Source organism: Chiloscyllium plagiosum, unplaced genomic scaffold (genome assembly GCF_037043375.1).
Source record: "Chiloscyllium plagiosum isolate Xiang-an unplaced genomic scaffold, Cpla_swu_hap1 HiC_scaffold_7, whole genome shotgun sequence".
NCBI classification, from domain to species: Eukaryota; Metazoa; Chordata; class Chondrichthyes; order Orectolobiformes; family Hemiscylliidae; genus Chiloscyllium; species Chiloscyllium plagiosum.
In genome coordinates this window covers 15,438,861-15,452,141 of record NW_028270145.1, presented here as the reverse complement: position 1 = coordinate 15,452,141, position 13,281 = coordinate 15,438,861, and positions in this window count along the sequence as shown.

Sequence of the window (13,281 nt, the reverse complement as noted above, 5' to 3'; positions counted from 1 at the left end):
CTTCTCCCTTTGAAAGGACTTGAAACGATTTGAGCTTTTGGGAGAGGCTGAATAGGCTGGGGCTGTTTTCCCTGGAGTGTAGAAACTGAAAGATGGCCTTATAGAGGTTTATAAAATCATGGGGGGGCATGGATAGGGTAAGCAGACAAGGTCTTTTCTCTGGAGTGGGTCAGTCCAGAACCAGAGGACATAGGTTTAGGGTGGTAGGGGAAAAATATAAAAGGGACCTTAGGGGTAACTTTTTCAAGCAGATTGTGGTGCGTGTATGGAATGAGCTGCCAGAGGAAGTGATGGAGGCTGGTATGGTTACAACATCTAAAAGGCATCTGGATGGGTATATGAATAGGAAGGGTTTAGAGGGATATGGGCCAAGTGCTGGCAAGTGGGGCTAAATTAATTCAGGATATCTGGCAGTATGGACGAGTTGGACCGAAGGGTCTGTTTCCATGCTGTGCATCTCTATGACTCTATGACAAGGATAGCACATGGATAGAAACACCACCTGCAAGGTCTCCTCCAAACCGCTTGGACCTACAACAGTGTTCCTTCACTGTTGTTTGGATATTCTTGAACTCCCTTCCATACACACCAAGAACTGTAGCAGTTTATGAAGGCTGCTCACCACCATGTTCTCCAGATTACTACAGATGGTCATTTAATGCTGGCCTAGCCAGAGATGCCAAAGACATTTTTAAAATCCTCTCCTAAACGTTTGCCCTGACATCCTCTTTGAAGCTCTAGCCCCAACAGCCTCTCTGAACGTCTTGTCTGAACTGCCCTGAAACACGTGCCCTGACATCTCAGTGAACCCAATGCCATGATTTTTAAAGCGTAACAGGTACAGCCATATTACTTTATTACAAGGGAATTTCATCACTGTGCCAGCTGCAACTCATGTACTGAAATCCAACACTGCAGCCTGTTGGGAATTGGAGTTATTTCAGAAATGTAAATGTTTGAATAAGCAGCATTCTCTGACCTCCAAGTGTGTGCTCAAGACTGCTGAATTAAAATTATGTTCGGCCTCTGGTGTCTTAATTGATAACTAGAGATTTTTTCTTGTTGGTTTTTATTTCCTGATTCAACTTGCGTAAATTTTACCCTGTCTCCTGATGTCCTGTTACTGCTGTGATGTTTAATATATAAAGTCAAACCTCTGTACTTCTGTCCACCAATACAAAAGAATGTGCAGTGAGCATGAATATGCAGTGAGCAGTTTAGAGGTCAGATGGCATTAAGCTTGAGCCTTCATTGTGTAAGCAGGTAATTTACATCTGTGAAATGTTACATTCAGTTGAGCATACAATTGTGAGCGCACTCATTTAGGATGACACGCGACTCAAGCTAAGGAGCGTGCCTCACAACAAGTTAAACTGGTCAGGGATTATGTTACATCATAAAAGCAGAGTGTGGTATATACAGGATAACATAGAAACAGGCGTGTTACAGGCAGGAGGACACAGAGCTTGGATTCAGTTATGTTTCCAACAATTCAGAGTTTGGACTGCATTGCACACAAAATGACAGAGCTTGGCATATTATACTTAGAATAACAATGAGCTAGAAGTATGTTACACATATATTGAATGAGGAGAATGCTACATACACGGTAATCTCAAGCTCTATAGAACTGGGCCAAATTTTGTTTAGAGGCAGCAGCAACATGTAATGGGACTAGTTAAACACGATCCTGTGGGCAGCCAGCCAATTAACAAACCGGAGGTATAGGCCTATCCAGTTAAGGGGTGAGGTTGGATGTTGAGGTGCCAATAACTGCATATGACTTATAGGCAGATGCTAGCAAAGGTCTTCATAAGAAGTGATTGAATTCAAAATTCAAAATTGATCATTCAAAATTGATCACCAACTGGCCTCAGCAGATTGCCAATGTGGCATTTGATACACAAACAAATGGATATCGTTAAATTGCTGGGCTTCCCCTAACAACAATTAATTGTGTTCTTGGATCTACCAAGCATTGGTTGTGATACAGGGTCCTGGCTTCATTAATAGTGTCATTGGGTTGGTCAATGAATAATTTTGTTATTATGGTCTTGAGAAGCCCCTACCTATGTATAGATGCAAGGAGATGGCAAAAAGCAAGGTCAAAAGAGTAGGGTACGATGATACGTCAAACCTATATATATGTGGATCTCCCCATGAGCAAGTGGGCAATTCATCCATGCTTTCAAAACCCTCCATACTCTCAACCCTCCTTATCTCCATAGTTTCCTCCAGACCCACAACCCTCTCAGATATCTGTGCTTCTCCAAATCTGGTCTTTTCTGCACTGACATTTATTATTGCTCTGTCTTTCTGACCATGCTTTCATTTGACTGGACTGCAAATGGTGGAAATATCTCCAAACACCACGTTGTATTCCTCCTTTAAAGCCCTATATAAAACCTTCCTTTATGATCAAGCTTTTGATCATCTGACTCAATGTGTCATTACTTGGCTCAGTATTATACTTTGTTTTATAATGATCCTGTGAAGCACCTTGGGACATTTAATCACATTAAAGATGCCTTTTAAGTCTTTGTTGTGGAATAGTAGGAACTAGAGCATATAACATTGTGATTTTAGATTAGAACTTACAGTGTGGAAACAGGCCCTTCGGCCCAACAAGTCCACACCGACCCGCCGAAGCGTAACCCACCCAGACCCATTCTCCTACATCTACCCCTTCACCTAACACTACGGGCAATTTAGCATGGCCAATTCACCTAACTTGTGGGATTGTGGGAGGGAACCAGAGCACCCTGAGGAAACCCACACAGACACAGGGAGAATGTGCAAACTCCATACAGAGAGTCGCCTGAGGCAGGAATTAACCCAGCTCTGCTGGTGCTGCGAGGCAGCAGTGCTACCATGCCGCCTGCGGTGGTTTGTCGGCGATTTTTAAAGATGACTGTGATTCTGGTATCTTATAAGATTTTGAAGACCAATATTGTTACTTTTCCATTTTATATATTGATTTTGCTTTTAATATTCTCCCTAAACTAGACGTTCATGTCAGTATCTGCTAATTGTGAACCAAACTATCAGGGGTTTGGGGCAGAGGTCCATTAAGCTGCAAAAAAAATCACCTTAGATAGTTTCATGCGCTGAATAGACAAAGGCACAGGGTTAATTGGGGAAAACCTTTTCGACAGACTTTTTTCAAATTGGTTGACCCCATGTAATTGATAGTACAGACTCACCAGTATCTTTCCTTATTTATCAGATTTGCTGACAGTAAAGGATGCTGCTGTCATGCTTGTTGTATCAATTTGTCAAGTGCATCAGTTTTGCAAAATTTGACATGGTTGCATTTGCAATCCTTCCTGAACTGAAACAACTTAAAGCAATATCATTTACTGAATTGGCATGGACATTGGACATAACCATTGCATGGAACAAAAGTAGCAATCTTAGATTGTGTGCTAACATTAATATGATACATAAATGTATAAGTTCAGACAAATATCCCAGATTCCTGGATCCAAGAACTATTAGCATCATTTCATGACTCCACACGCTTCATGAAAATTGACACAAATGCAGCATTTCCATTTGCCATTAACTGAACCTTTTTTATCCTTATCACCATAGAATGACCTAAAGACTATAATTAAAAAGGATAATTTCTTCAGTCTTGTCAGACTTTGAAGGGATCATCAAATTACTTGACAATGTCATTGTTTATGGAAACAACAAAACAGAACATTGTCAGTGATTATCAGTAATACGTGAACTTCACAATTTAATGATCAACAAGGACAAAACCACACTCACGATATCCAAGAATGGCTTCCTATGGTGTGGAGTGGCAGCTGGAGGAAAGTCAATGCACTACAATGTCAAACAACCCCTTCTAACATGAATGAGTTGGCATCATTCCTCAGTGCAACCAACTTTTATCACAAATTCTTCCTTAAGCATGCAGTTATCACAAGGCCTCTTCACAACCTCCTGTGAATGATGCACAATGGAAATGGGCAGTAAACAACATTTGATACATTAAAGGTAATATCTCCAGCAGTCAATGTACTTTTCAACGCGTATGCAGAAACACGTATCATCAGGAAATGTGATTGGCAATGTACTATTGCAATTCACTGAGGGAAATGAATGACTTTTGGTCCATTTCTGTATTCAAAAACTGTGCAAATACTCTACAGAATGTGAGAAGCACTGGCTTGGATCTATGTTTGAGAATGTGTATGTCTCTGATGGAAAGTTCACTCTCCATACTGCTCACCAAATGCTGACTACATTGTTAACCTCATCAGACTTTGGTCATTGATCTCTATGCAACGGTCAGAATGTCTTCATCAGTACTGCAACAGGGCCAAACATTACTCAGGTTTACACAACCAAAGAGCTGACCCACCCAGCCATGCTGCTAACACGTTTTGTTTGTGATGGTGAAATGACTTGTGACATTGAAAACGGCGTGAATACAGTTGAACTGTGCAACACATGTAACTGTGAATTGTGTTACACTAGAAGAGTTGAGGTAGAAACAGACTGCAGAAAGTAAACCAGTACGTAAAAGCTGAGTGGCGTAAAGAAGTGCTACTGGAGAGTACTTTGAAGTAGGCGATGAACTCACATTAATGACAACAGTATTGCTGTGTCTTAAGTGGTTACCCTGAAATCACTAAAGCAATCTGGATTGCATCTTGCCTATGTAAGACATCTGGGTGATGTTAAGATGAAACAGTGATCTTATGAAGCATTCCTGCGGCTGGCACTAGACTCAGCAAAGAAGTATTCATTAGAAACTGTGAAAAATCTGACAGTGTTCCACATCTCCACAATCCAAACCCCACGACTAATGAAATAACTACAACAACTCTAAGTAGATATTTTTGGAGAAGTATAAGCAGCCCCTAGAAATCAATGATTTTTTGGGGGCTTGTTGTTAATCATTTACATAATGAATGATCATACAACAAATTCCATAACCACTATTTCAGTTAGACGTTGCTGACAAGTTGTTTGCAAAATGCTTTATAACAGAGACTGGCATAATTGAGAATGATGGCAATTTGTTTCCTGTCAGTTCATAGACCTAACAAGGTATGAATTAACCACCATCTGACAATACATTACACCTTATGACTGTATGGCAATGTTGAGCAATTCAGAAGGGTGATGAAGGACAGTCTGAGAGCTAGAATGTGAGAGGGGACAACAGTTAAGCAATGTATTTACAGTATATCACACATAGTGAACCACCCCCACACTGTCTGACTGGAAAGAAACCAACTGAAATAATAACTGGCTGAAACGTTTGCACGCTGCTGACCATTCTTGAGCCATGATCTTCACTCAATGAGAATGCTAGAGCAAAAGCAAAGACATTGCAATGCAGTTGAATGAATCAAAAGCATAATTCAACCAGCATGGAGATGACAAAGAAACCCCAATTTGAAATTGGAAATAGGGTTCAGAACAAATAGCAAAAGTGCAGCCACAAATAGGTATCACCTCGACCTGGACCATAACAGAACAAGCAGTTGCTTAGACCCAACTCTTATTTGTTGGATGGCAATACAAAGTGGAATGTTTGATAACAGGTATCCATGGATATTGCAAAGACTATGAGGATCCTTTTACGATAAGTGACTGTGATGGTGACTATTCATCTCACAGAACTGATCACACAGAACCACCTTTTCAAGGTTGTAGCTCTAAGCACCATCATCAGAGTCCTTTATATTTTGAGACTATTTTATAATTAGAAAAAACAAACATACTGAACTCTAAGAAATATTTCATACTTATGTTTGTTGTCTTATGTTTGGTTGTCTTAATTCAAAATAAAACCTTCGGTTTTACAAGGGGTGAATGTTGTAGTGTTCATTTCTGGCTTATGTTTGGATTTATTTGTTGATTAAGTTTGCTGCCAACCTCTTGCTGTATGTTATTAGTTAATGCTGGGCGGAGTTACTCAAAAAGAGATACTGAACAATTGCTAATTGCTATTTGCACAAAAGTAAACATTTTAAGCCATTTTGAATAAATCTTCTGTGCAACATAAAATGTGCAACATCTCTTACCTTGGAGGCATACAATACAATAAAAAATGTGTTTAAATAAGGTAGAAAGCTGTTCCCATTTGTTGATGGTACAAGGGCTAGGAGACACAGATAGAAGTTATTTAGCAAGAGATGCAGGGGATGACTGGAAATCTCCAGGTGTTTGAAGCAAAAATGATCAATGATTTCAAAAACAAAGTAGATACGCACTTGAAAGAAATAAATGTTCAGGTCTATTAAGATAGTGCAGTGGAACGAGACTGACTAAATTGCTCATTCTGTACCATATTCATAGCGTCATAGAGTCATAGAGATATTATTTAAATAATTCATACATTTGTGCTTTGCAAATTGCATTTTGTGCTGAGGCAGCTAAAAGGGTTAGATACTCCCATTAGGGAGCATAACTCAAAGTCAGTGTGGTGAGTGTTTTAAACCTGGCAAATTGCAAATAGTGGAGTACCACAAGGATCAGTGCTGGAGAATTAACTTTTTAAATTGACACAATGGCTTGAATTAAGGAACCAAGTATATCATCAGCTGACAATGAGACGATAGGAAAGAAAGCAAGTTGTGAGAGAGATTCAGAATCCTCCTTTATATCACACCAACTAACATTATTCCAATTTAGTTCTGGTTAGTCAAAAAATAGTTTTAAAAAGGCACACTTGGAATGGACATAGTGTTCATACTGGAGCATTGTTCTAAGGTTTATAAGTCAAGTTAGATCAGTATGCATCATTCACAAGTTTTATTGGGTTTTCTCTTCAGGAATAAGACCCAGTTCATTGAAATATGTTTTTGTTTCCTGGTTAACTCTATCTTGTGCAATGTTGGGTTGTGCTCTGTTGTATTGGGAATCGATCAGAGGAGAATGGACAAAGAGACAAACTGGAAAAGGCAAAGAGGCAAAAAGACTGACCGAAAGGGGCCATTAAAGTCTACGCTTAAGAGAGAGATTGGCGAGTGTTATCTTATTTGAATTTATATTGTATTTTTGTTATATTCCATGATTCATTTTATCTTCTAAATTCTTTCAACTGGGAATGCACAGTACTGCTTATGATCATGTTCCAATGGAACAATGATTCAATTAAAGTGCTGTTTTCCAGGAAGACAAGCCCAGTTTGAAGTGAGGTCTACCTAAACTTAGAATAAGTCTGCATCGGAATGGTGCTGTGATCCCAGTTGTGAGAACATTGGTCAAGTTGGATCTTGATAATGGAGAAAGTAAGGACTGCAGATCAGAGTCGAGAGTGTGATGCTGGAAAAGCACAGCAGGTCAGGCAGTATCCGAGGAACAGGAGAATCAGTGTTTTGAGCAAAAGCCCTTCATCAGGAATAAGGCTTGTGAGCCAAGGGATGGAGTGATAAATGAGAGGGAGGTGGAGGGGGAGGGGGAGGGGGATGGAGCTGGGGGGAAGGTAGCTGAGAGTACAATAGATAGATGAAGAAAGAGGGTGGAGTGGATAGATGGGAAACAAGATGGACAGATAGGCAGGTTCAAGAGGGCAGTGCTGAGTTGGAGGGGTGGATCTGGGATAAGGTGGGGGGGGCGGTGAAATAAGGAAACTGGTGAAATCCACATTGATCCTGTGTGGTTGGAGGGTCCAAGGCGGAAGATGAGGCATTCTTCCTCCAGGCATCAGGTGGTTAGGGTTTTGTGATGGAGGAGGCCCAGGACCTGCATGTCCTTGGCGGAGTGGGAGAGGGAGTTGAAGTGTTCGGCCATGGGGTGGTGGGGTTAGTTGGTGCAAGTGTCCCGGAGGTGTTCTCTGAAGTGTTCTGCAAGAAGGTGTCCTGTCTCCCCAATGCGGAGGAGACCGCATCGGGTGCAATGATACAGTAAATGACATGTGTGGAAGTGCAGGTAAAACTGATGGATGTGGAAGGCTCCTTTGGGGCCTTGGATGGGGGTGAGGGAGGAGGTGTGGGCACAGGTTTTTCAATTCTTGCGGTGGCAGGGGAAGGTGCCGAGAAGGGAAGGTGGGTTGGTGGGGGACGTGGACCTGACAAGAGAGTAGCAGAGGGAATGGTCTTTACAGAAGCAGATAGTTGGGGAGGGAACTATATCTCTGGTGGTGGGATCCATTTGTAGATGGCGGAAATGGCGGAGGATGATGCGATGTATACAAAGGTTGATGGGGTGGAAGATGAGGATCGTGGGTGGGGAGGCAGGTTCTGTCCTCGTTGCGATTGGAGGGGTGTAGTTTGAGGGTGGAAGTGAAGGAAGTCAATGAGTTGCGCTGGAGGGCATCATCTACCACGTCAGAGGGGAAATTGCAGTCTTTGAAGAAGGAGGCCATCTGGTGTGTTCTGTGGCGGAACAGGTCCTCCTGGGAACAGATGTGGTGGAGTAATTGGGAATAAGCAATAGTGTTTTTGCAGGAGGTATGGTGGGAGGAGGTGTAGTCCCGGTAGCTGTGGAGGTCGGTGGGTTTATAGAAGATGTCCATGTTGAGTTGGTCACTGTTGATGGAGATGGAGAGGTCCAGAAATGGGAGGGAGGTATCCAAGATGGTCCCAGCGAACTTAAGGTCAGGGTGGAATGCGTTGGTGAATTTGATGAACTGTTCAACCCCCTTGTGGGAGCATGAGGTGGTGCTGAAACAGTTATCAATGTAGCGGAGGAAAAAGTGGGACATGGTGCCAATGTTACTCCAGAAGGTGGACTATTCCACGTAACTGACAAAGAGATGGGCATAGCTGGGGCCCATGCAGATGCTTATGGCTACCCCTTTGGTCTGGAGGAAGTGGGAGATTCAAAGGAGAAATTATTGAGGGTGAGGACCAGTTCAGCCAACCAAATCAGGGTGTCAGTGGAAGGGTACTGGTGGGGATGCTGGCAGAGGAAGAAACAGAGCTTGGAGGCCTTCATCATGGCAGATAGAGGCGCACAGGGACCGGTTATCCATGCTGAAGATGAGGTGTTGGGGCCAGGGAAATGAAAGTCTTGGAGGAAATGGAGAGCATGGGTGGTCTCCCCAATGTAGGTGGGGAGTTCCTGGAGTGGGGGGGGGATAGGACAGTATCAAGGTATGAGGAGATGAGGAGATATGTCGGCCGGGGTGGTCAGGCTTGTGGATCTTGGGTAGGAGGTAGAACCAGGCAGTGCGGGGTTCCCAGATTATGAGGTTGGAAGCTGTAGGTGGGAGGTCCCCTGAGGTGATGAGGTTGTGTATGGTCCGGGAGATGATGGTTTGGTGATGGGAGATGAGGTCTTGATAATCATCTGTCTTACAAGGAGTAGATTTCATAATCAAGAATGAAAGGATTCTAGGATTGAATTGAAATTCCAAAAAAATCATTTTATAAACTTGAGTAAAATAAACATAGGTGTTAATGGCTAAAAAGTTACACTGGACAAATAAGATAATGGCTATAAAGATGCTAAATAAAGACTAGAAGTCAAAGCTTTTTGTCTTGCACTCATCAGGACTAGGAACAAGAAACAGACTTGAAAATAAGGGCTCCAATGTATACTGCATGAGTAGAGGGTGCTGATTGGTTTGGCCATCAGTGGCACAGAGATGTGGCAGGAATAGTTCATTGTCAAATCTTTGTTCTCAGACCAAGCATATACATTCTGATTGGTGTCGCCATGAAAATGCAGAAAAAAAATGGCACTTTCCAGGACCTTTTTCTCCCCCATGAAGGATGATGCAATGTGCACATTTTTTTTTGTCTGTATAAAACAAGGTCCTGTGTCTAATTGTATGTAGTTTCTAACACTTGCGACTTTCTACAATTTCTTACCATTGTAGGATCACTATGTTGCTTCGACAGCTGATCTTGAATTATTGAATCTTTAATAATTTGCTTTGCTGGAGTTGTACTGAGGAAATTCATTAGTTCCTGCTAATGAACTACTGGTACTGAACATTCCCACACTCACACATGCACCCCCTCATAGACTTAAGACACTCTACACACTACACACACACATACACTTTCTCACACTCACAACCCCCAACCCAGACAGACAGACACACACACACACACAGACAAAGACCCACATGCACACATATATTTTGTGGGGTGAATTTGCACTTGTAGGGTTACATTGGACTTTGCTCAAAAACTGCATGAATTCATGTAAAACTCTGTTATCACACTTTTTAGATTAGAATCAATCTAAACATCATGGCATAGACAGAGAACACAGGGGGCTAATACCTTCAACATATTGTCTAGCTATCACCCATTGTTGACAGCTAACCTGAGAAGGCTTTGTGATTTACACATGAAAGAAGTGAAACTATCATGGTATTCAAACAGATGAAAGACTCAACAGACAATCAATTTGTCAATGTATAGTTTCAGTTACATCACACTGTAAATTTTTGCTATAAATTCTGTGTGTTAGGATTGAGCCCACCACTATCACCTGATGAAGGAGTAATGCTCCGAAAGCTAATGTGCTTCCAATTAAACCTGTTGGACTATAACCTGGTGTTGTGTGATTTTTAACTTTGTACACCCCAGTCCAACACCAACATCTCCAAATCAGGCCAAGGAAACAATGACTACTAGTACTTTAGCAGTTCAATGATGAATATTGGTAAATGAAGTCAAGACAAAATTTTAAGAGCAGTAAATATTACCAACTGAACCATTTTGACCAACTATTTGTTTAAAAAAAACATATTGCCTCTGTGCCATCAAAAAAGGTTTCTCAGAAATGTTATTTAAAGTTGTCCTGAGTCTAATGTTCAGCTTCAAATCCACCTCCATTTACTTGGTACATCATTCTGTCTGCATGCTTACCAGTGATAGTATGAGTTTTTACTCATTTAAATAAGTTCATATTTCAATCAACTAACTCCTTCATTCTGATTAAGTGATGGAGTTCAGTCTGGTGTGTTCTTCAGACCTTTAATGCATGTCGGAATCTGTATTGAAAGGGGAAAAGTACCCTTTTTTTCTTTCCTTTCTGTTATTATCAACCTCAGGCAGAGAGGAATTTACTCACCCCTCTGGACTTGGTCATAACACCTTTTCATTGAAAACCCATCTCTCCCAATGAGGCCTCTTGCTCACAGCACACATTACAATAGAAAGCAGAAGCTGGGGATTGCTGTGGGTTCCCAATACCCTGTCAATTTTAGCCCAATTAACCATCCATCCCATCCCAGGCCCACATGCTCTGTAAGGTTAAAACTCCCCTATGGCTCTGGACAAAAGAAAGGCTGACCAAATACACATAGCTATCCATCTGGATTTATTCATAATTGTAATATAAGCAAGTCAAGCTGTGCCAGAACCCCAGGCAGCCTGTATACAGGGAGGAATGCAGCAGCAGTTGAATTATAAAGTGTGAGTGAAATTGTGGAGTGCCTGTCTGCAACCAAGATGATTATGTTGAGAGTAAACTTAGTTAAACAACAACCACTACCATTTATATCATGGTTAAACATCCTCAAGTGCTTTATAGCAGAATGGCCCCCAGGGAAAGGAATCAAGCCCAAGCAAAGAGACATTAAGAGAGGGAACTGCAGATTTGCATAAGAGCATATTAAAGGAGGAAAGGAAGAGGCATGATGATTAGGGAGGGAATTTCAAGTGTTTAGGTTCTACATAGTTGAAGGCAGCATAGCCAATGGAAGTAATGGACCTGCAAGAGGCTGGAAATGGCAGAAAACATGATTAACTTTAACTTTGTATTCGCACAATTCTTTAAACTCAATAGAGAAAATGGTTTATTTATATACATTTCTCAAAGGATACAGTTAGAGATTCAAGGATGAATTTTCCCTCTGACCCCTGCAGCAATCTAACTTCAGATGGGTGCACTTTGGGTGAGTCTACCATGCTGCTTTCCTGGACAGATGTGAATATTATTGATGGATTTCTCAGAGATTGCCTATCATCATCAGACACCTTGTCTGTGTAAAGGTCCAGAATGACAGCAACCGAAGATGGTGCAGAATAGTTCAACAGTTCAATTCTTAAATCAGAGAGTAAGAATTTGAAGTTTGAACAAGTTCTTCATGCGTCATAGAAATGCTGGACATTTTTGGCACTGGTATGATAAACTGTGTGACTTCCCAATGCTTATTTTAGTAGAATTTACTGCTGAGTAACAAAGATTACTGGTGATTAAATGATGCGTGCTGATCTGACTTTTCTTTAGTGATGTATTTTATAGTAAATGCAACTAAAATGGAAAAATTGTTGTGTTTCATATATTGTATTTGACCTGCAGATGGATGGAATGTTGATGGGCTTGTCATGCAGCAAGCTGAATGTTGAACCGTGGACCTCACAGTTGATACTATTGCATGAAGTAATGCTTCAGAAGGAATTAATGTTAAAGTTTGTTCTACTCAATCTGAAGATTTCCCACTGCCTTTGTGTGGGCAAAACTGTTAGTTTTGCACAAGATGCTGATGCAGACAGATATAACATACCTAGTAGTTGTTGTTACACTTAACTGATTAATGTGAATTGCAATTATTGCTACTTTGAAATACTTGTTTTTTTTTAAGATTAGATTACTTACAGTGAAGAAACAGGCCCTTCGGCCCAACAAGTCCACACCGACCCGCCGAAGCGCAACCCACCCAGACCCATTGCCCTATATTTACCCTTTCACCTAACACTACAGGCAATTTAGCATGGCCAATTCACCTGACCTGCACATCTTTGGACTGTGGGAGGAAACCGGAGCACCCAGAGGAAACTCACGCAGACACAGGGAGAATGTCCAAACTCCACACAGTCAGTCGCCTGAGGCGGGAATTGAACCCGGGTGTCTGGCGCTGTGAGGCAGCAGTGCTAACCACTGTGCCACCGTGCCTCCCATTCGCTCGTGAGATCCTCTTCTTGTTAAAACTCTTGTGGTCTATCCTCAATCACTGAAAATAGACTGGCCCCTCAACATGGTGTATGAAAGGAGGATTGATGGTGGGAGCTACCACAAGTGATAAGTGGTTGGTAACTGGAAGATACATCATACTAACAGGGCTGCTATCTGGGAATACGATTAACATGTCAGACATTTAGCTGCACAGACTAACTAGGCAGCACTATAATGAACTGAGAAGAGATTACATGGTTCACTTTGGGGCATGGCACTAAGAGGTTATGTGAACTGCCAATCTCTGAATTGACCTCAAATCATACAGGCATGACATTATGGAGATGTTACAGTGCAGAAGAAGCTAATTGATCCATTAAATCCATACTGGCTTTTTGTACAGTAATCCGGTCAATCCCATTTCCTACACAAACCCATAGCTTTCAAGTGACC